The 24,309-nt window shown below is 38.4% G+C and overlaps 1 protein-coding gene across 5 annotated transcripts in view; it reads right to left on the reverse strand.

The window, feature by feature from the left end:
• The window catches only part of PTPRM (protein tyrosine phosphatase receptor type M), a 773,521-nt gene that overhangs the window by 557,350 nt on the left and 191,862 nt on the right, over positions 1-24,309 (reverse strand). The window lies entirely within an intron of this gene.

Below are 24,309 nucleotides of genomic sequence, written 5' to 3' on the forward strand. Positions count from 1 at the left end.
GTAAAATATGAATGGAAATGCCAATAGTATCTAAAATATTCTTAAAGTACTTGAAGACAAAGTAGGACTTGGTCTAACAGATATGGAAACATAGCACACAATCATAGTAGTCAAGACTATAATTATTGGTGCAAGGATGAACAAGCTGACCAATAGAACAGAATAGAGAGCCCAGATACATAACTACAAATATGTGTATAGTTATGCCCTTATATTAATTTATGAAAAGGTAGTAGAACAGGGAAGAAAGAATGGTCTTTAAAGTAATGGTGTTGGAGAAATTGGGTCTCCATATTGAAAGCTGGCAGGAAAGAAAGGAAAGAAGGAGGAAGGAAGGAAAAAACAGAATTTGACTCATACTTCAAATCATGAAGAAAAATAAAGTCTATGTAGATTAAACAACAAAAATAGGAAAATACATAGAGGTTTTAAAAGATAATATAGAAGAATATCTTGTAGACCTTGGTATATAGAAGGATTTCTTAAATATCACATACAATGTCTTTGTTCTTATAAAAGAAATTGTCTGACTGAGGTAAGAATTCTATTCATTAAAAGACACCATGATGAGACTGAATAATCATAGAATAAGAGAAGATGGCTAACACACAACAAACAAAGGGCTTATAAGAATACTTAAGAAACTTAAAAAAAAAAGAATGTTTAAGAAACTTGGGCACCTGGGTGGTACAGTGGGTTAGGCGTCCAACTCATGGCTTTGTCTCAGGTCATAATCCCAGCATCCTGGGATCGAGCCCAGGATGTGCACTCAGCATTGAGTCTGCTTGAGATTTCTCTCCCTCTCTCTCTCTGCCCCTGTCCTCTGCTCTGTCTAAAAATAAATAAGTATATATATTTATTTTTAAAAAGATATTTAAGAAACTAACAAAAACAGTGAGTAAATAGCTTCATAAAAGAGGAACTCCAAGAGGTCATAGGTATACAATTGTGGAACTTAATTGGAAATAAGGGAAATACAAATTTGAACTGCAATAAAATTCTATTGCATATCTGCCATCTGGGTTTTTAAACTGACAACTTAAATTGACAATACCCACCATTAGAAAGATGTGGCACAAGAGTACTTCTCATGTGTTGTTACTGGGAGTGTGCATTCATACAACCATGATGGAAAAAGTTTGTTGGTAGTAAAAATAAAGTAGAAGTCACGCATCCTATATTCTTAATTCCAATCTCTATGTGATTATATTAATTAGGATACATATGCAAGAATATCAGTAGCAGCATTGTTCCATGGCAGCCTAAAAACAGAAACAACCCCAAGGTCCAGCAAGAGTAAAACAGGAAAACAAAATGAGTATATTCCTACACTAAGCAATGTAAATGAACTAATGCAACTATATGCAACAATCTTGAATCATGAATAATACTGAGAAAAAGAATTAAGACACATGCTAATGTAGAGAGTGTAGTTCCATTTCGACAAAGTTCAAAAGCCAGTGGAACAAAAATTGGGTGTAATCTATAAATAAGTGTTAAAACTACTTTTACAAAAACAATGAAGTTATTCATGTAAAACGTTAGATATTGGTTACATCTGGAGAGAGGAAAGCACTGTGGTGGGGAAGGGTTATCTAGGGGTTTCTTTGATATAGACAATATTCTGCTTCTTGACCCGGGTGATAGTTAAGCAGATGTCAATATCAAAACTATTTAACTGTACATTCATATTTTACTCATGTTTGTGTTACATCTCACAATAAAAAATGCTTTACAAGAACCAAAGCTTCAATGAATCACATAAATATGGATGATCCACACCCAGCCACCCTGAATACTGCATACTTTTCCTCAAATTTCCTGAGAAATTTGAAGTAATTAAAAGACACATAAAATAACAATGATGAGTGATCGTGTATCATGGGAAGCACATGGTCAAACACTGTCTGAAGTGCAGGTCTTCAGAAAGGCAAACCAGAGGCACAAAATGAGAAGCTATGAAAGTATGAAATATGTCTGATCTTATTGTCATGATTGCCATATATTACATAATTAAAATGATTCACATTAGAACATGGCGATTTAAAGGAGCCTAAGATAGACATGGTTAGAATTTTTCCTATACTAGGATGTGAAGAGGATCTGAGAACATTTATAAGTCTTAAAGACAAATAATGGACATAAGCAGTTCTAGACTAAAACATATTTTTTAACCTTAAATATGTCTCTGAAAAGATGTTGCCTTCTCAATCACAGTAACATCAAGGAATCATTTAATATGTCCATAAGCTAGTCTTTATTTTAATTCAATCACTTTGCCAGTTTTATGACTACAGTATAAGGCACATATTTAGATACTCTTTTTTTACAGCCATAAGAACAGGTAACATGAGCATTAAAATCACTATACCACATAACTGCAGGATGAAAGAGTTTTGAAATATCTAGTCTAATTCCTTTATTTTACTGCTTGGTTGAGTTGTCTGCCCTTTTCTGGGAATTACATTGGTTGAGCTAATCTAAAGAGCTACCTTAAAAACATTTTTAAAAATCCAAACACTTATTTTGCCACAACTGCATTCCATGAAGACAGACTGAATGGTTCAATACTAATGCACTTGCAATATTTTCATTTTCAAAATTGGATGGGCAATGAATTTTTGTCTAATATAATTAATTGAAAGAATATTAATATACTTTAGTTAGATTTTTAAAATACCATGAAGTCTTATACTAATCATTTTAGTTCTGCTTAAGGCAATAGATAAGCCGTTATTTCTCATTTAAGTTAATGGTCTCACAAAGCAGAAAATAAGGACCTATAGAAAGGCCATAAAGAAAACTCAAACTATCTACCTTAGCTGTCATTGTCAGTACCCTGGTTATATCCTCCTAGACATTGTCTTTGGTCCTTTAATTTTATAGAACACAATCAGACCATATATTTATAATCTTTTCCCTTAGTTAAAATTATGTGCAGTTTTAAATATCAATAAATGTATATCTGCAGCCTCCCTTAATGGCGCTAGAGTCTTCTAATATGTTTCATACATGACTGGTTCATACAGAGCCAGTCCAAGCCAGTCCAAGATTGCTAGACATTAAGATTTCCCTAAGTATCACAACCATATATGCACAAAAAATAGAGAACAGGTCTAATCGTCTGATGACTAATGTAAATTTTGTTTCAAAAGTAATATTACCCATTTGTGTGAAATGTCCAGAACAGGCAAATTCTTAGAGACAGAAAGGAAATTAGTGGTTTCCAGGGGCTGGAGGCTAGTAGAGAATGTGGCAGGAGGATGGAAAGTGACATCGTAATTTACAGGGCTTTCATTTGGAGTGATGAGAATATCCTGGAACTACAGAGTTGGAATGGTTGCACAACAGTGTGAATATATTTTATCACAATTAAAAAAAATCTTAATACTAGAACTTAGACACAAGTTCTTTAAAAATACCCACTAAAACAAAATATTGCCAAGTGCTCTGTGGTGCACCCACATTCCTCTAATTTTATAAATCAAACCCCAAAATGGGTACTTGAAATACTCATTTTTTAACACTTTGTTTTCTTGAGCAGGAGGTATTTTCAGTAAATTTACTAGAGATTGGCAAAATCAAGACATGAACATAAATGCAATATTGAACATCTTGAGTCTGGAGTATCTGTCTAGCAGGCTACTAAAATTAGAGGTCTCATTATAAAGAAAAACATAGTCTAAATATTTATAACAAGAAGTCAGAAGCCTACTGATGATAAAAGAACAATGAAGAAAAAAAAAGAACAATGAAGAAGATGAAACATTACATTATTTCATAAATTCTTACTAATACAAAATACCAAAATTATTATAAGCAATTGGTAGAAAAATTAACTTCTACACATATTGATTGCATGGGTTTGGAGAAGCATATTTTAGCCTACTGAGATGATTAATAAATATGTTTCTGGATTCTAATTCATCACTAACCATTGAAAACCTGGAAAAGGCTTTGAGGTGATTTTCAGAAATAATTAACATTTTTTAATTGTGATAAATTACACACACATGAAATTTACCATCTTACCCTTTCTTAAGTGCATAGCTCAGAGGTATTAAATATATCTGCGTTGTACAACCAATCTCTGATTTTTTTTAACTACCAATCTTCATGGGTATTTTATTTCCGCCTTTTTAAAATTTTATTTTACTTTTTAATTTCCCCTTTTAAGCTAAGACAGCACATCACACACTCAGGCATTTCTGTCACTCAGGGGAGTTCTAACCCTAGGGTAACTATAACCAGCAGACAATAGGATGTGAATTCGAGTCTTAAATTGAATGGGAGGGTCCTCCTCTGCTGGGGTGAAAGGAACCTTGGACTTCTGAAGGCAAGGCAGACATCAATGTCTAAATCAAAGCCCAGAGGCAGTACGAAGATTCCTCAGTCCAAGGGAGTGGTCAGTGACAGCAGCAACTATAGCAGCAGTAGCAGCAGACCCTGAATTTGGGATCAGCCCCTTCCAAGACTGTGGTTAAAGAACCCACTAGACTGCCCAGAATACTGTAGAAGCCACCAGACCCTTGCCAGGAAAAAGGCTGGCTTCTGGCGGCTTAGTTCCCGGGAATTCTGCTGCTCCTGAGATCACACATACTCTCCTTGGCAGTGTTCCCTTCGATGGGGAGACCAGAGGAAGTGAGGGTTATGCTCAATTAGGTACTTTCCAAGATACCAGACAATAGCCTCAAAACCTACAATAGTTCACATGCATTTAAGTAGCTGTTAAGCTACGATCTGCATAATTAGTTCTTCTCAGTGCTGTCATCTTCAATTACAGAGGACCACTGAATGTTAAACAAACAAACCTAAAGGCCAAAGATGGGGCTGCTCTGAGCAGGGGCAAACCCTGGGTCACAGGAAGGGGCCACTACAGGCATCAAAGAAAGAAGGCCATTGCCATAGAAATTTCAGCAGGAAGCAGAAGGAGCACACAGTACAGACACCAAACATCTTCAGGACATCAGGAAAGGAGGGGGAGTCTCTGCGGGGGAGAAGGAGGGTGTCTTGAGCAGCAGAGGTGTTGGAGATAAGGCCAGGCATCTAACTGCAAGGAGTTCAGGACAGCAAAGAGGGCAAGAAGGGAGGAGGCCAACTGTACTGACTTTACAGCGCATCTGGACACTCAACCCACATAGAAGGCATTTCCACCTTCTTTTTAGAGAACCCAGAAACCTAGAGACTCAGCAGAAAAAGGACAGAGATGAGTGCTGGCAATTCTCTCCTTGACATTTGGCCTCATAAAGCATTTAACACTATCAGGTGATCTCCAGCAGGTGGTCCACCAAATGGGGCAATTGCAGAGGAAAGGGGGCTGAAGCCATTTTATTTACATGCATTTCACAGATCCGAAATAATAATAAAGAATGATGTTGTTCAGTCATCCTGGGATGTCATTGTTAGGATACTAATAACAGTTTGGCTCCTGAAAGTTATATATACACTATACAGGTACACGGGGGTGGGGGGGTGGGGAGCAGATCATAAGAACATTCCCCTTGGGAGTGGCATTCTCAGGCTCAGCAATGGCCTTTGGTCTAACCCCTCTTGTAGGAACAGTCTGGTGTCTCAGGGACATTCTATTTAGTAGGTGACACCACTGCCCCTGCTGAGACCTCCCAGGGTGAGTGAAGTGAGCTCTGACTTCCCTCTTCCTAGATTACTCAGGTCACACCTGCCCTTTCTGAGAGCCATATGGTCAAAGTACACACATGTATGGAAGCCTTTTTGCTAAATCTAAAAGGTTATGCATGTGTACGTTTCTCTTTGCTCTCAACGCAAAGGGACCTATAATCTGATCCACAACCCGTCTGCGACTTGAATGACGATCATATGCACCTGCTGCCCAGAAGCACTAAGCTGGCTCATCTCTGCCAAGTTCAGAGAGGTTCGCAGTTCACAATGGTTGATGTGCATTTATATTATCATCTTTCTGCTAATCACATATGTTAAGTCTGTCATCTTTTTTGCTATTATGCAGTACTTTATCTCAGATTTGCAATTATGGATCCAGGTTTTAAAAGTGGCTTATTAAAATAAAAAGTGATGACAGAAATAGTCACAAACTTTACCGTTCAAAATAATATCTTGTTGAAAAAAAACCACAACGCAATATACAATGAAAGTGAGTATGTGCTCATATAAGAGCATCTAAAAGAGAGATGGTACCTTACAGTTTGCCAAAATGGATCAAGTGTAAATAGGGAGATGATAAATATCTCAAAGATTTGACTGATCCTGTGAGTAATGCATTTGCCCCAGTTTTCAGGAAGCAGACCGTCATAAAATTTTCACAAACAGTGGCTCAACAAAAAGTTGGCAACATTCTTAAAGTGGCAACCCTGGATAATCCAACAGGGATTTTCCAAAACCAACACGTTAATTCCCTCCATAAACCTAAATAATGCTGTCGGGAAAGGAAGGGAAGACCCTCAGTTCCAGAGGCACCATTCAAAACTGGTCTCAAAGGAGAAACAATAAGTACACAGATCACACTTTGACACCCTCCTGAAGCCAGCTGCAAGGTTGATGAGCCATATTACGCGCAGGGAGAAAGCGGAAGAGTCTCCCGGCAGAACTCCTGCATCAAATGATACTGCCGGCCACCAGTCTCCTTACAAAATATAGTGGCAACAGAAAAGTCAAAGTCATACAAGAGAAAATGACAGTTGCTCTCCACAATATCTCCTGGGAGAAAACCACGAAATGTAGCCTGTGAATCAACTATTAGAACAGGTGGAACTAGAAGGAAGAGCTGCCCTACATCTTTTGGGCTTGACAGGAGTAGAGTATTTTGCTTAATGTATTTGAGGCTTCTTTTGTGAGGCACGATGCAGACTTGGAAAAGTGCTCTGAGGTCATCCTACTGGAGCTCTAGCCAGGCTTCCATCAGAAGGGCTTAGAGCTGCACCTGGCTACCACCCCACACCCTGATTTATTATTCATTGGCACCAGTTGGCACAGAGCACCTGAGGATCAAAGAGTTCCAAGCCAGTGCTATTTTTGAAATCTCTGGCACATTAAAAAATGCAGTGATGACAATATACAATTTTAAATGGTGTTATTTTAAATATTTAACATATGAATACTTTAAACATTAAAAATATAATGCAGTATACTCATGTTATTCATCATATAATAAAATAGATAAAAAATACTAACTTCCAGCACATCGTAAGCAGCATGATCCAGCAGTGAGGCACAGATTTGGCCATGTGATGAACACATTCTACTTTCAACCCTCTTCACATGTCTCTGTGCCCTAAATTTATCCATTTTTGAAGATAATGCTAAAAGTCTAAGTGTGAGGCTTGGGCCATGGCCTTCCTGTCCCTCTTGTCCCTCCACCTTCACTCCACTGACACACACTCAGGGAGACTCAACATCATAAGCCTTCTCATCTTGATTCACTATTGAAGAAAGAGAGAATGGGGAAATGACCACATTTTAGCCCAATTTCCAGCACACCATGGGTTGGAGAAAGATGACTCCTTGCTGCAATGAAATGTCTTGGATGGCCAGAGACAATGTCAAGAAAGATAGTCTATGATTTCATGCGACCAACTCAAGTTGTATATTTCAGCAACACTTCAGTATTTTATAGTCTTTTTGTTTTTTTTTAATAGATGGAATATTTTTTAATGCAAGTGATAACAATATTAAAAAAGCATCCATATTTTTGTTTCTAGCTCTGAGCAGTTCATTCAACAGTGTTAGAGGTTTTAATTTTTATTATTATTTTTTAATAGTGCTGGAGGTTTTAAATGGCTTTGTATTTGAAAGTAGTCTCTGTAAGTCTCTGCATTTGCTTATATAATACTAGCCCTACTTCCTGAAATGCAGTTTAAAAAAAGAATTCTTGCAATCTTACTCATCCTGACCAGACTTTCCCCAAGGTGGTGGTATTGGATTAAGAAACTTAAAAAAAAAAAAGAAAGAAAGAAAAAAGAAACTTCAGCCATACTGTTTCTGGCATGGCTGCTCCAATATTAAAGTAACATTTCCAGGTATCATTTGGAGATAACCACCCCTAAGCATTCCCCATAAAAGCTCTAGAAACCTAGAGAGTCAGGTTCTAGAGAGGCTGGAAATACATTCAGTATTTTGAACAGCCTGTCATTCTATAACTGGGAGATAAAAAGAAGCCCACATAGGCACTAAGTTAACTCAATGGAGAAGTGGTGTATTAGTTTGCTAGAGCTGCCATTAAAAAATACCAACAGCCGGGATCCCTGGGTGGCGCAGGGGTTTAGCGCCTGCCTTTGGCCCAGGGCGCGATCCTGGGGACCCGGGATCAAATCCCACGTCGGGCTCCCGGTGCATGGAGCCTGCTTCTCCCTCTGCCTATGTCTCTGCCTCTCTCTCTCTCTCTCTGTGACTATCATAAATAAATAGAAATTTTAAAAAAATACCAACAGCCAAAAAAAAAAAAAATACCACAACAGAAGTGCATTTTCTAGTAACTTTGGTTTGGAAGTCTAAGATAAAGATGCAGTAGGGTTGCTTTATTCTGAGTCCTCCCTCCCTGGCTTGCAAATGGTCTCTTCTCATTGTATCTTTACATGGCTTTTCCTCTGTGTATTCACATTGCTGGTCTTTTCTCTTCTTTAAGAACACCAGTTACATTGGATTAAAGCTTACCCTAACAACTTCATTTTAACTTAATCACCCATTTAAAGACCTAAGCTCCAAATACAGTTACATTTAGGTGTTAGGCCTTCAACACATGGATTTGGGGTAAGGGGGACACAATTTAATCCACATCAGATGGGCACCAACAAATGGGACTGATACTTTTGCATATACATGTGTAAATTATGATGATTATCATCATCATCTTAGACCCTTACCTCACACCATATATAACAATTAACTTTTATAGATACTAAATGTAAGATATTTAGGACGAAAGTAAATCTAAAACTTTTAAAAGAAACCATGGAAGAAAATCTATGTGATCTTGAGATACACCACCAGAGGCATCCTCCATGAAAAAAGAAATGAATAATTGGATTCTGCACTAGACATTGTCCTAATTCTCTCATTGAAATCCTACAACAACATTATGACATGAGTTATGATTTCCACATTTTACACATTAAAAAAACTGAGGTTTACCGAGGTCAAGGTCATAAGCTACTATTTACAAAGAGCTCTCTGTAAGTAAACTAATAGCGGTTTTCCTATTGAACATATTACAGAACAGAAATAAAACTCAAGCCTAATATTTCAGTAGAATAAAATATTTTCTCAAACTGAATACAGCCAAATTGTGGTGTGGGAATCTATTTATTATTATCTCCCAAGTTAAAATATCCATACCTCCATTCTTCAATTGTGGATGTTCCTTTAACACAGCCCTGGCATAGTCTGCTGAGTGAACTCTCAGGGCCCAGCTATGCAAATAGCTTGAAAATAATGTTTAAAAAATCCTTTCTTTGGAAAGAAACCATTTTTATTTTTATCAGTTTAAAATACAACCTTTCAAAATTAATTTTAAAATTTGTGATTGACATTTAAAAAATGTATTAAGTGTCAGTCATACCATCAGTGGGCACCGAAAGCTTGAGAAACACAATCTCCTAGGAGAGGTACAAGCCTCAGAAAGACGAGCACAGATGTCAGAGGGATGGTAGACAGGAGATCAGCAAAACCACATAGCACAGAACAGAACAGAACAGAATGGAATGGAAGTGCCATGTGCTCTGCATCCTCTAGTTTTCCCACTTAGAAAGAGAAGTCAGAGTGGTCTTTATATACCTCTACAATAAACCACTTCTGCTAGGCCCAAGGTTAAAACTGAATTTAATATATTGCATCAGAACACCATGAAGAATAATCTATAAAAATTATGATGATGTCATCTGTAAATACCTATTGGTATCAATAGCTTTAAATTATGAGTTGGCATTCTGGTTTATTAGGAAGCTCCTTAAGATGTATTAAAAATCTGTTTACTCTTAGTATTGATTTTTTTGATAAATATATTATCCAGAGAGGTTATATGCAGTGATTTCTCTGGAAAAGCTGACATTTATTCAATGATATTTACTTTACTGAATTAAGTAGCAGTATATGTCATATATCTTGCTGTATCTGGAAAATTATCTTCTCAGAGTTAAGGTAAGGTAAAAGAATATCTGTTTTATAGAAATATTAGAGCATGGTTTAATAACATAAAGCTTAGGAAAGTCTTTAGGTGGGTAAGTTATGCTTTCACTGGCTTTTATATGAAAATACCACAAAACTGAAGAGGATTCTTAAAACTTATTTTGGTCGGGGCAGCCCGGGTGGCTTAGTGGTTTAGTGCTGCCTTCAGCCAAGGGCCTGATCCAGGAGACCTGGGATTGAGTCCCACATCAAGGTCCCTGCATGGAGCCTGCTTCTCCCTCTGCCTGTGTCTCTGCCTCTCTCTCTGTGTGTCTCTCGTGAATAAATAAATAAAATTTAAAAAAAAAACTTATTTTGGTCAATTAACTGGTTTTCTTAAAGGCAGTATCCATTTTGAAGAAAAGTCATCATTATATTCAAGTTCAAGTAATTTTTTCTTGTAATAATTTACAAGGATTATGGACTTTTCTGAAAATACAAGAATGGCAGAGGCTGCTAGCTAGTCACTAAATGTTCTTTTCTTTTTCCCCCTGGGCATCCAACTAAACTATACCCCCAGCTGTCCCTGCAGGTTTCAGGAACCACATGACTTTATTCTCTCTACTTCTGAATTTGGTCCATAGAAACTTCCCACATGGATCTTCCACTTTCTCCTTTGCTACCCAGATATCCACTTGAGGGCAATCTTGGAGAACACATTCTAAAAATGGCAGAGTCCTTGCAACATGGATTGTGTACGTGGAAGGGCATTCCTAACCCCAAAACCTCCAACCTAGAAGCACTCTAGACTACTATAGGAATGGAAAATAAATGTCTACAGTGTTGAGGTCACTGCAATTTGGGGATTTATTTGTCCCAGTATCTAGTACATTTTTTGTATTCTATAAATTCTTAGCAAAAAAAAAGAGCTTAATTTTCTTTAGAAAGCTCTTTAATCTTACAGTAAGGATCTAGATCACAAGGCCTATTGAATTTGGACTCTTCCTATTCTCAGAACTCATTCAATAAGTTAATAGACATTTGTAGAATAATCATTTCATTTGCTCTTACCAAGACTTACGAAGTAAGTGAAAATGTCTCCCATGAATGTAATTAATTACTTAGCTTGGAAAACAACCTATTTATAAATTGTATCTTCAAATTACAGAGAAAGCCTAATAATACAAAAATATGATAAATTACTAGTTCCTTAAAGAACAATGCTTTTGGTCACATTTTGTTGTTGTTCTTGTTGGTTGGTGAGTTGTTTTCTGTGTTTGTTTTTTTGTGAACCAATTTTCGTTTCTAATTCTTAAGGGTGAGCAGCTACTCCCATAAATTACCTCAGGATGTTATCTTTCTTTTCTATTAATGTATTGAAGGAAAGTTCATCAACTTAGAAAGTACTGGACTTAGAATCTGAAGGCCAGTAATTTACCCACTGAGTAGTAGAAATAGCAAGAAAGGCAGGAAATGCAACAAATGGTGACTCTAAAAGGACTTCACAATAATTAATATTTTTGAAAGGTTTTGCTGAATTTGTCAAAGATGAAGTCTTAGAGATCTCTTCCTTGATCTACCTGAACCTAATGGTATAAGCTAATCTAGAAAGAAAGGAACTATTAACTTGAATCGGAAGATCCCTTGAAACCAAGACTGTTTCAAAATTCCTCTCTTTGGGTGAGTTGACTAAAGAGGCAAATGAGGATAGCCTCTCTCTCTACTCCCTAGGCTGACTTCAGAAAATCTGGGACCAAAGTTAACCTTGCTGGCTGAAAAAAGATCTGACCTCTGGGATTTTACTCTGAATCAAAACATGGGCAGGCTGTGAAGGGAAAGAATCACATAGGATTTAAATCTGCCCCCCCCCTGGAGCTCCAGGGGCTCTCTGTTCTTTGCAGAGAACCTGTCACTAAAGAAAATAATTGTTCTTATCCACCGGGGAAGGTCACTAATGATAAAGACCTTATGAAACACAAGAATAAATAAGAACTCTTAACCTAGCCAAAGGAGAGGAGGAAGAAGTGCACAGGGCATATTCATTAGCTCATTTGCAAAACCTGACCCTGCAATTTAACTAGAGAAGCATAGTGTTGTCACCTGGGGCAAAAAGCAGCCCACCCAATAAAAGAGCAAAGAATTAAATGTCTCCATCTGCTGGGGGACTCAAGGAATTACCCAAATTAGAAAGTGATTTGGCGGGCAGCCCGGGTGGCTCAGCGGTTTAGCGCCACCTTCAGCCCTGGGTGTGATCCTGGAGACCCTAGATCGAGTCCCACATTGGGCTCCCTGCTTCTCCCTCTGCCTGTGTCTCTGCCTGCCTTTCTGGGTGTGTGGGTGTGTGTGTGTCTCTCTCTCACGAATAAATGAATGAGATCTTTAAAAAAGAAAATGCTTATCTATCATGCCTTTTAAACATTAGCAAATGCTGTTAGAACTCCTATCTTTGGATTTATTATGTGTTATCTTACATAATGTGGCTACCGGTGTAGGGGAAATACATGACTGGTAGGTTCACCTACAGGGTTTGTTATCAGATCATATGTAGCTTCTATCAAGCACAATTTCCATGTCTCCCTGCATCATGTTCAGCCATCTTTATATCACTTTGTCACTGCACATTTCATAATAAAAGGAGTTGAACTTATTTTATCATAACAATGTATATGATAATTCTGCAGTTAAAAATCTCAGCAAGTAGCACTACCAATGAATTTATACACCTTCCCTACATACAAGTTTAAATAATTCACTTTATCCAACCCTTTGCTGTCCAGAAAGCCTCCAACCAGTTTCAAATATATGAGTATTAATTCTACTTTTATAGTTTTCTAGAGCATGACATTTAATAAACCTGACCTTCGTAGAATTTGTAAAATTCAGTTATGTGATTTTGTACGATGTAATTTGGGGAGATTATTTTATTTTAATAAAATATTTATTTTTATATTTATATGTTATGTTTAATATTTTTATTTAATAAATTAAAAATAACAAATATACTTTATGTATTTTTAAATATATAATATTTATATTAGATTTACACTAAGATAATAATAGGAATGAAGTATTTATATTGTCTTTATTCAAAAAGAAAAAGTGAGTTATGACACTCAGATACCCTTTTGGCAGTATTTCCAGAATCTTTTTGTCTTCCTTTCTCCCCTCCACCCCCCAGAGCTGTCTGAGCCTTTAATTGTGAATTGCCAGCGTAGGCATTTCACTTAAGATAGTCTAGGTCAGCGGTTCACAAAGTGTCTTCCAGGGACCCCGGAATCCCCAAGACCCAGGAATCCACAAGGTCAAAACAGTTTTCATGATAATTATATGACATTATTTAACTTTATTATTCCCATTTCAATCTCATTTACTAACAGATATACATTGGTGCCCTGATGGCTAATGAAATGTGTGTTTATGCACTGCTTTCAAAATTTCTCAGTTTTAATTTCTAATCCAGAAAATATAAACAGGTATTACCCACATGAACAAAAAGCTCTTTAAATATCTCAAAAAAAAAATTTTTTTTAAGAGTGCAAAGGGATCCTAAAACCAAAGTTTGAGAATCACTCAACACAGAACTGCAAAATCTCAGTGGCATAAATTCTCTATGTCCCCCAGGTGCTGCCCCCTGTAGTCAACAGAGTAAGTTTGGGGGGAGGGGGAAGAAGTCATTCTTACATTTCCTCCCTCAGGCACCCAGGCTAAAAGCATCCCAAAGCTTCCACAATTAGCATGGCAGGAAAAAAGGGAAGAGAATATGGGGAATCTCAAACTGGCTGTAGAAGCTCTGCCTGAAAGTGACACATGTCACTTCTACTCACATTTCACCAGCCAAATCGGGTGTAGCCACATCTAAATCAAAGGGACAGAAACACACAATCCTCTCATGTTTCTAGAAGGTGAAAGCTGAAAGCAGTTATTCAACAACACTACTACCTACCACAAGGACTATCTCTTCAGGCAGCTAATGTCTTCCTGGCATCTTTTCCTAAAATTATTCACCCTCATGACCATGTACTCAGGGGACCCCATGAAGCACATTTCAGGAAGCACACAGGGAAAAAATATTTAAATATGACACATTCAAGTTCACATATTTAAGATTTTCTTTCAAAATAATTGAGAAACATCAAATCTCAACAAAACATATTATGGTACACTTGCCTAAACGAGTGTATATAGCACCATTATGTTAAAAAGGCTTTCTAAAAGGCTTCATTTGACTGACGTATAAAACCAATTATTTATAATAATTTGTGCCACTAACAAATGTCCAACACCTTTTCATAAGAGCAAGACCCAAATCAATTCAAATAAATTAACATTCCTGTCTGAACTGACTCACCCAGCCCAAGTAACAAATTCACATGTCAATGGTGGGCTGACCCAATGACCCATCTGCTGAAAAATACAAACTGTATCATTTTGTTTTCCAAATAACAAGCATTGATTGCAGTGTTAGAAAGGTCACTTGTCATCGGCTGGGTCACTGACCTGCTGGCAAATTGCAGCCTGTCACTCCACAGTGAGCCAGGACCATCAGGAGGAACTAAGGCATGTTGTGCTTATAAAGTACAATTGAGGAGGTGACACCATTTTTCACCAGATGTGTGTTTAACGGGATGAGTATCACAGTCAACAGAGATGGAAAGAGAAAAGAGCATGAAAAGGAATAACTGTAAGGGATATTTCGTAATTTTCCAGGATGACTACCAGAAACCTCACTGATGTATATCTGCTTTAAAATGCATTGAATCAAACCCAGTCTATGTCTCCAAGTCTGATGCTAAGGATTTCAATATTTTGTACATTTTCTATGGGTAAAGAGTAAATAGAAAAGATGTCTCTTTCAAGTTCCCTAAAAGGAACTAGGGAATATAAAATTAAGAAACAACCCCGTATCAGACAACCTAAAGCATACAAATAAGGATGGGCCCTTTGAAAAACACGTTTCCAATGACATCCTGTAAGAATGCCACTCCAGTCACATGTCACCCCACGTATCCAATTCAGACACTGCTACATTATCAGTGGTCTGGATTTGTCCGCCCACCAGAGAGAGGCATCACGATTGTCCAGCTGACAATGAATTAAATAGCCATATTTATTTCTCTTTCTACCATTAAGCTTTTAAATATCACTTTAAGATATAATTTATCACAATCTCCTAGAATAAAGTATCAGCCAACCATGCATTAAAGGCCACTTATTTAAAATAATGATCTGCACAATAATTTCATGGGGTTTGCCAAGAAATGCATGTATGATTTTTTTTCTGTATTCAGTCCCATATCATGGACAGGATACAAATGAATACAGGCATATATCCAAAAATAAAATTTAATAATTCCTTACGCATCTTCTTACAAAGTGCAGCTAGCCACCAAAATACCTACCAATAGGATAAGGATCTTTATACTTGGTACATGCAATGAGGCATGATACCCCAGTGTAAAGCCTGTGCCCTATTTTAGGGAGTCCTAAAATGACATCTCTGAAGTTTGTCACTCTCAATCAGAGCATCGGATCCATGAGACCTCTCCAACAGAGACCAAGGAATCAACCTGATATGCTCAGAAAAGGAAGATATGGGTCAAGTTAGGTTTTTCAAGTTTAAATCTAAATGTTTTCAATGCAATGTGACAGGATGACATTTTGCCTAAAATGCACCAGTGTACAAGAACTGCTTTGGCACAGCACCAAGCTGGTGTACCTCACTCCAGTGCCCTGTGTTTCCCCACATACACAGTGTATTTTGCTTGGTTTCAAAACTACAGAACAGTTTAAAAAAGGCAGTATAGTAAATACTTACATACACTTGATCCAGACTTAACGACTGTAACATCTTACCGCATTTGCACACTCTCTAAACACACGCACATACACATACTTTATTTTCTACACAGACATCCAGTCACCCCTAAACACTTCAGCACCGATCTCCCAAGAACAAGGGCATTCTCCTACATATTCATATGCTTTATTCAATAACCAAATTTTCTAATTGCATGTTTTCCTGATACCTCCAAGGAGAAATTTGGAATTTTCTTCTATGTATATACAGTCAAATGATTTCTTTTTTTGATCCTTTGCCAGAAATCAACAAATGGCCTCCTTCCTTTGCTTCTTCACCAGCTCAGTACAGCCTTTAAAAGTAGTTTTTCCTCCAGGCTATGATGTTGGTAGCCCCCTGATACTCTGCAACTTCCTGAGCAGTACTGTGAGTGCATTAGTTCCCCAACCTCCACTCACTGTCTCGTGACAGGATGTTCCTTCAGCCCCTGCTCTGGCCTCATTACTCAGGCTCTCATGGCCCCTCCTGGGAGCACCTCCTCCTGGAGGCCTTCTGCTTGCCCTCACCCACCAGTCTCTGCCTGGGCAGCAGCCTGGCCCCACCACAGCACTGGCCACACCACTTCTACATCCCCTGGAAGATGGGGCACAATTTGTGGCTTTATCTCAGTGCCCAGAACATATATCCCCAGGGCTTCACACACAGCTGGAGCTCTAAAAGAGGACTTCCATTTCTTCCTGGTCTTCAGGTAAAAAGAATAACCCAGGCTTAAGTATTTCCTATTTAAATTTATTCATCTGTTGTATTCCTTGGACCATGGAAAGTCTGAGAGGCACTCAGGGTAGGACCTGCATCTGTGAGGACACAGGCAGCAGGAGACGGGGTGAACCAGAGCCTTCAGGCCACACAGAATTTCCAAGGCCCCCTCTGTGCTGTGCAAGGGCAACTTTAACCTTTTAGCAGCCATGCACGCTAGTGTATCAGTAGCCTACCCAAGATCCAAAGATCCTGCTGCTTGGCAGCCCCAGACCCAAGCAGAATGTCTCCCTCAGGCTTCAGGCTCTCTGGTCTCTAGAGAAACTTTTCAAATCAGCCCCATCCCTACCCCCCCCCACTGCAGGCCCAGTGAGGAATCTGCACTCTAAAAACCAACACGGAGTTCCACATCAAAATCCACTGACCCTTCTTTTGACTTTTAGGCCAAAGTGGGCTCCTCTTTTCCACTTCCAGGGGGCCCTGCACACAGAACACCCAGTATGTGAGAGCTGCCCAGCTCCTCAGTGTGATTTTCTCAGGCTGGCTAACATAATGGCCCTATCGCCTGGTCTGAACCCTTCCTGAATCCCTTCTTCTACTCAGATTGAGAGATTTACATCTCTCATGATTGGCCTTGTCTGTTTATTCCATTACTAGGCTTCACATAACTCTTATGATGTCATATAATTTTGGAGGAAATCAAGAAAGAAATTAACGTATTTTAAAAACACATCTTTATATATATATATGGACTCATTTGTATCTTTTTTAGGAAATATTAAAAAAATAGCTAGCCACTGTTTTTACCTTTTGTTACAGTTTCTGAATCAGCCAAGACAAGAATTTGGAATGAATTTAAAGGAGGATATTTGTTGCACACTGACTATGAATGATTGAAATATGTGATCATACATATTACAAGTGGCCGTTGGTCCTCTTGAAACAACTATTATACACCAAGACACTTTTCAAAAAACAAACAACAAAAACAAGACCGCTCTGATCTTTAAAAGCTTTGCACATAAAAACGGAATCATTGAAAACATTATGTCAAGTTACTGGCTTGACATAGGCAGCAGGAGATGGGGTGAACCAGATGCAAAGCTAGATACAAAAGGCCAAATACTGTATGATTCCACATATATGAGGGACCCAGAGTGGTCAAATTCACAGAGACAGAAAGAATGGTGGTTACCAGGACCAGGGTAGAGGATAGGATGGAGTATCTAACAGGCACAGAGTTTCAGTTTGGGAAAATGAAAAAAGTTCTGGAGATGGACTGCACAACAACGTGAATGTACTTAGTGCCACTGAACTCTTAAAAATTGTTAAGATGGTAAATTTTATGTTGTTGACACCCATGCTGAAGTGAGGCTACTCAGCACCCCATCCTGTTTAATTAAGAACTCCCCACAGATCACTGATCTGAAATGGGTTTTTTAAATTACATTCTAAAGTTATTTTTCTCAATTTTATAATTTAGAAACTACTGAGAGACGACAACTCCAATCCAATTTCTTTCACTATGTCTCATCATTCACTGTTTAAGAGCTAACTGGAAACCCATCCCAAGCCTCACCAAGGCTATCTGAGTGAGATGTGTAGAGTGTCTATCAATGACTATTTTACATCAAGTTGGCAGGCAGGTATTTTTCTATAGGACACCTGAAAGAGGTTCCCAAGGACAATGAAACTTTTTTTTCCCCTCAGTAAGATGACTGGAAATAGTCAGAATCAACCCAAAAGATGCCAACTTAAAGGCTGTCCCCTAAAAAAAAAATTCAGTGTTACTTTTGATTACAAAGATATACTTGATCATAAAGGAAATGTGTGACATAGAAATGATAAGGCAATTACCCCATCCTCCCATCCTAAAATAAACATTGTCTATATTTTAATGGACTTCTTTCAGCTTGCTTTTTTAATCTATTCAAAAATCATATGAAAGGGGATCCCTGGGTGGCGCAGTGGTTTGGCGCCTGCCTTTGGCCCAGGGCGCGATCCTGGAGACCTGGGATCGAATCCCACGTCGGGCTCCTGGTGCATGGAGCCTGCTTCTCCCTCTGCCTGTGTCTCTGCCTCTCTCTCTCTGTGTGTGTGACTATCATAAATAAATAAAAATTTAAAAAAATCATATGAAGGTCTCTATCTATTGCTTCTTAGTCGATACCATTTAGAAGAGAAAATAGGAACTTAGCATGAACTTTACTCAGAATCCAAATTAAGTAAGCTAAGAGAGAAATTCACACCAATTTTGTTCCTGAAAAATTACTTCATAATAATAAAAGAAGGACATTCCTTGCATACTGTGCTGGGCCAGGTATGAGTTCCCAAAGTGGATTATCTTGTCTCACCTGGTCAACAACCCTAGGAGGCAGGTTCTAAACACAACCTTCGGGACCACCCCACTCCATCTGTCAGAGCTCACCTCTGCCCCAGGCTTGGCTCCTGCTCTTCCATCTGCCCAGATCACTCAACCTCCACGTTCTCCTTGTGCTGGGTGGGATCCTGGTCTCTGCCCCAGGTCACCTCTGCAGAAAGGCTGATCCTGTCTACTGCTCCCATCACTTACTAGACCCTTCTCCTGATGTTGCTTTTCTCCACAGCCCTTAGCACATCTCACCATCACAGTGCATGTCTCTGCCTATTAGCTCCTGTCCATCTCTCCCAAGGATGCAATCAGCGAGGGAACAAGTTTACTACCACAGCTCCAGCATGGACAGCCAGGCCCACGGCTGTCACCCCCACAAACATGCATTACTAACTCATAGTTTACAGAAGAGGAGGCTGGGAAATTGAGAGTTTAAGAATCTCCTCAAGGTCAATGCCTGCAAAGTGACAGAGTCAGCATCTGACCCGCAGCCCCCACAATGGATAAGCCTTCATGTTCATTTTCAGAAGATGCAGAAAGTTGCCCCCCTGGGAGGAAGACTATCCCCTCCCTAGGTGCATGTCCTCATGCGGGAAGAGCATACCTCAGTACTCAGGAGAGCAAAACTGGGAGCTGCTCTCTGACCTGTAAGCCTGGAGCAGGTTTAACTTCTCTGAACTTCAGTCTCCTAAGGTATAAAATAGAGATAATGCCTTCCAGTCTTCCAGGGACCCCAGGAAGATCAAAGACACACAGCAAAGAAGCAAACTTTGCTAACTGCTCAGAGTCATTTCCATGTATAAAATTCCTTTGTTTGATAAAGGAGAATGAGATCAGAGGGTGCCAGGCTGCTACTTGCCTGCAATATAGATTTTTTTTTGCCTTTGTTTTTATTTTTTTGAAGGAACAAAGCATCCAAGAAAGCTACATTTGATGCTATAGCATGCTGAGTCTGATGAACCAAATTTTGTATTACCTTTTAATATTCAATTCCAGAAAATCGTTAGTAAGTCAGGGAATATGTGGTCTTAAAGGATAGAATCTTTTGGCAATCCAAGAACAATCTTACCAGACTGAGAATGAAAAGTGCACCAGGGAGGGGTCCTTACTTGGCTCCCTCAGTGATGAATCCCGATGTGATGAATAACAATGCCTAGCATATTGCAGGTGTTAAGTAAATATTTGTCGAATGTTGACAGATTCAAAGAATGAATGAAATAATTAGGCAACTGTCTGAATATTCTGTGCCAAAAATACTACTCACTAGATACACACTGAAATTTAAGGAGGAGGGACGCCTGGGTGGCTCAGTAGTTGAGCGTCTGCCTTTGGCTTGGGTCATGACTCCAAGGTCCTGGGATTGAGTCCCACACTGGGCTCTCTGTAGGGAGCCTGTTTCCCTTCTACCTATGTCTCTGTCTCTGTCTCTGTCTCTGTCTCTGTCTCTCTCTCTCTCTTTCTCTGTGTGTGTCTCTCATGAATAAATAAATAAAATCTTTAAAAAAAAAAGAAATTTAAGGAGGAAAAATGCCTTTCAACCCCAAAGTTGTTTTCTCTTCATCACTCACCAAACCTTGCATAAGCCCTGAAGTGTGAATAAACAGGCAAGTCTTCCCCAGCAAGAGGAAAATATGCCTGATGAATGCACCCAAACTCTCATTCCTTTGTCTGTCAATCCATCATCTTTCCCAAATGTGAAACTGACCCTGCCTAAATAGATGCAGTCATTTTTTCTATTTTCTGGGTCATCACACTCAAAGTGCAGACTGCCCTTCCATCCAGCACTGCCCTCTCTCTGCCTTTCATAGCGGCACCCACAGAGATGATTCAATCCTTAGTCATAGCGTCTGTGAAGATCAAAAACACCACCATTCCCAGTTTGCAACATATAAACTAAGTGTAGAAGGCTACAGGAGCTTTCCCTAGCTTTATCCTATACATGCTTACATGCTACGCTTCCCAGAAAACATGTTAAGTTTTCCTAGCACCGGAAACCAAATTCACATAATTACAGCTTTGCTAGGGCACAATTTCTTAAGGGGATAGTGTCAGGTATAAATAAATGTCAATATTATGAGTTATCAAATGGCTATGGTTATGTTACCTTTACATTTTTAATATTATGAAGAGGTTTATTGTTTTAATTTTTGTATAAGATAAAGCTGCATTTGTTTGTACATCAGATATGGAATTGGTTAAATATCCATTTTACAGAACTGGAACATGAAGGTACAAAGAATATCCTTTAATGATATGAAATGAGATATAAAAATATCAACTACTGTCAAACTGTGCAGGTGTTTTTACAAGATAAAATACTTTTCAATCAATACTTCTTCATACTCTGATAATTAGACAACGTACTGCAGTACAGAAAATGATAGAATACAACAGTGCTAACAAAGTGTACCGGGTTATTATTTGGTTACTTAATCAAGGGTTCTTGCACCCAAAGTAGTAATCTTTAAGCAGAAGTCTAAGAAAGTTCTCCATTGCTGATGGAGATCAATTGATAGGCAATGAACTACATGCTTACCAATAAAGAGGAACCATGTATGGTACAGTTTCACCAACAAACTAACTAGTTCAGAGCTAACTGCACAAGTATAATCTGTAACATAAATGTCAGCTTCAAATACAAACATTTAAATGGTATTTGGTCTTTATTTGCCCTAAACCTTTATTTCTCCAGCCAGTGTTCCAGCCTTAGGGTAGTTACCAAGTCAGCTTATTTAATAGCCCAGACCATATTTAAATTTTTAAAATATGGCTAAAAATAACCTCACACAGGAAGATACAGAGAAACAAACCTTAAACACACTGAAGCATCCATCTCAAAAAAAAGGACCCAGAAAAAGTAAAATTTTAATCAGAGCAAATTTAGAGTAAAAATATCAGTCTTTCACTGTCAGAATTTTAAAAATCATCTTGATAGATTATTTGCTTATTAGAATCACTATAGTCCAACAAGGATGATGCTATTAAGCAATAAAGAAAATCACAGCACTTTTTATTTTTTAATTTTTTAAAAAGATTTATTTATTTATTCATGAGAGACAGAGAGAGAGAGAGAGAGAGAGAGAGAGAGAGAGGCAGAGACACAGGCAGAGGGAGAAGCAGGCGCCATGCAGAAAGCCCGATGCGGGACTCGATCCTGGATCCTGAGATCCACCCTGGGCTGAAAGCAGACACTCAACCACTGAGCCGCCGAGGTGTCCCGACACAGTACTTTTTAATAGAAAACAACTTTATGAGAAAGAGAAAATCCCTATTCATCAAGTTTTTTTCTTACTGATTTTAATGGCCTAATGTTTGGAAACTAGATCATCTGAAAATACAAAATAATACTTGGGTATTAATAATTATATGAATACAGAAGCAATAACAATAACTGAATCCAAACCAACAATTGTAGATTGATGCCAAAACGGTCTAAGACAAGGGTCAGCAAAATTTTTCCATAAAGGACCAGACTGTAAAGATCTGGGCTTAGTGAACTGTCAAGTGTCTGTGGTGTCGGTTCTTAGCTCTGCCACTGTCTCTCGAAACCAGTCACAGATGATATTTACTAAAATATACAAAGCTCCATGCCAGTAAAATCTTGTTTATGGACGCTGAAATTTGAATTTCATGTGTCACAAAATATTACTATTTAGATTTTTTTCAACCATTTAAAAACATAAAAAGTATTTTTAATTTTTGAGCCATCCAATAACTGGCAGCTGGATTTCGCCTGTAGGACACAATATGCCAATCCTTGGTCTAAGGCATCACAGGTCTAAGGCATTACATACAAATACACATGTGAGAAAAAATCCAATAATATATGAAATAAACGTTTAAAGAAATTAGCCTTCAGAAAACTTTGGTTGTATCTGCTTTTGCCACCCAATTACTCAGACAAATCCATAACACTAGTTTCTGTTTTGGTGGAGGAGGGCCAGCTTTGGAATTTGTTTTTGGTAACAAATAAATCATGTTACACACATTAATGCAAAAGGAGGAGGAAGAGGAGAAAACCTTTGTAACTAAATAGTATTTAAAGCAATTCATGGTTATATTGTCTATATACACTGGAAACTCTGTTTTAAAATCCATACTGTAGGATACTATATGAAAAGTTTTTATAAGATGATATTTCCTTATTCCTAAATAATGAAATCACATTGAGAATTTAACTTCTCACTGTAGGCATATAGGTCAGCTGAGCACCAGTCCACAACCTTACTACCATAGGGGCTGTTGCTTTTATAACACTGCCGGTCTACACAACACTTAATAATATCGGACTTAGATTGTTCACTATATTTTTGTAACTCTCTTTCCCAAGTACATAAGTTCCTAGAGAGAAAGATTTCATTTCTTATAACATTTCATGCCCCACAGTAATCAGCATCATGATTAGCATATAGTAGGGCTCTAAGGAATTTTTTTTTAATGGCTAAAGTTTGTTTAATGAATGGGAGGAAAAAATACCATTATTGGCAGTTCTATGTGTTATGGCAAAAATTCAGTCTGATGGAACAACTACCAATTTTCAGAAATTTCATCTGGACCCATGCCCACTGACGTCGTCGGAAGAAAGAGGAATCAGACTGCTAGTCTTTCCCCAGCTCCCTCCAGACATCCTGACACCCAACCACCCACACATCCCCCACAATCACAAGATAATGAGAAAAGGCTGAGTGCACTCTTGCGGAGAACTCCCCCAGGACTAAATCTGAGCACCTTCCCACTATCATGGCCTCAAGCCATCCCCAGCCTTCTGGACACAGGCTGGGTCCTCAAAAGATAACAGGCAACACCCCAAAGGCCTTTTGGGATGAGAAGCCTATTTGGGGAAGGACAGCTCTGCAGCAGGAGCTCTGCTATGCTCCTCTTCTCTTTCCCCATTCACTGGTAGGCATGAAAGCAACAGCTGGAATCTGTAAAAACAACTACAGTACCACTGATTCAAACACAAGTCATATTCAAAAGCATACACACATACAAGAGAAAAGGAGAGCCAGAAAAAGAGAATGTCAGCTGAGGGGAAATAACTAAAAGCTAGAACCATTTGAAGTCCAGCAAAGCCACAGTGCTAATAAGGAGCTCAGCATTCCCTTCTTCGAAGTTATAAGGAGTTAAATGTGGGAAGGAGAGGGCAAGAACATGCAGGGCATCATAAAAACTACCATTACAAGATGATTGATGAAATGCAATTAGTGCTACACTTGGGTGTATCAACAAAGAATTTTACGGTTACAAAAAAGTCCAAAAAAAGTACTTTATCTAAAATCCAAATCAGAATAAT

This window comes from Canis aureus, chromosome 6 (assembly GCF_053574225.1).
Source record: "Canis aureus isolate CA01 chromosome 6, VMU_Caureus_v.1.0, whole genome shotgun sequence".
NCBI lineage: Eukaryota > Metazoa > Chordata > Mammalia > Carnivora > Canidae > Canis > Canis aureus.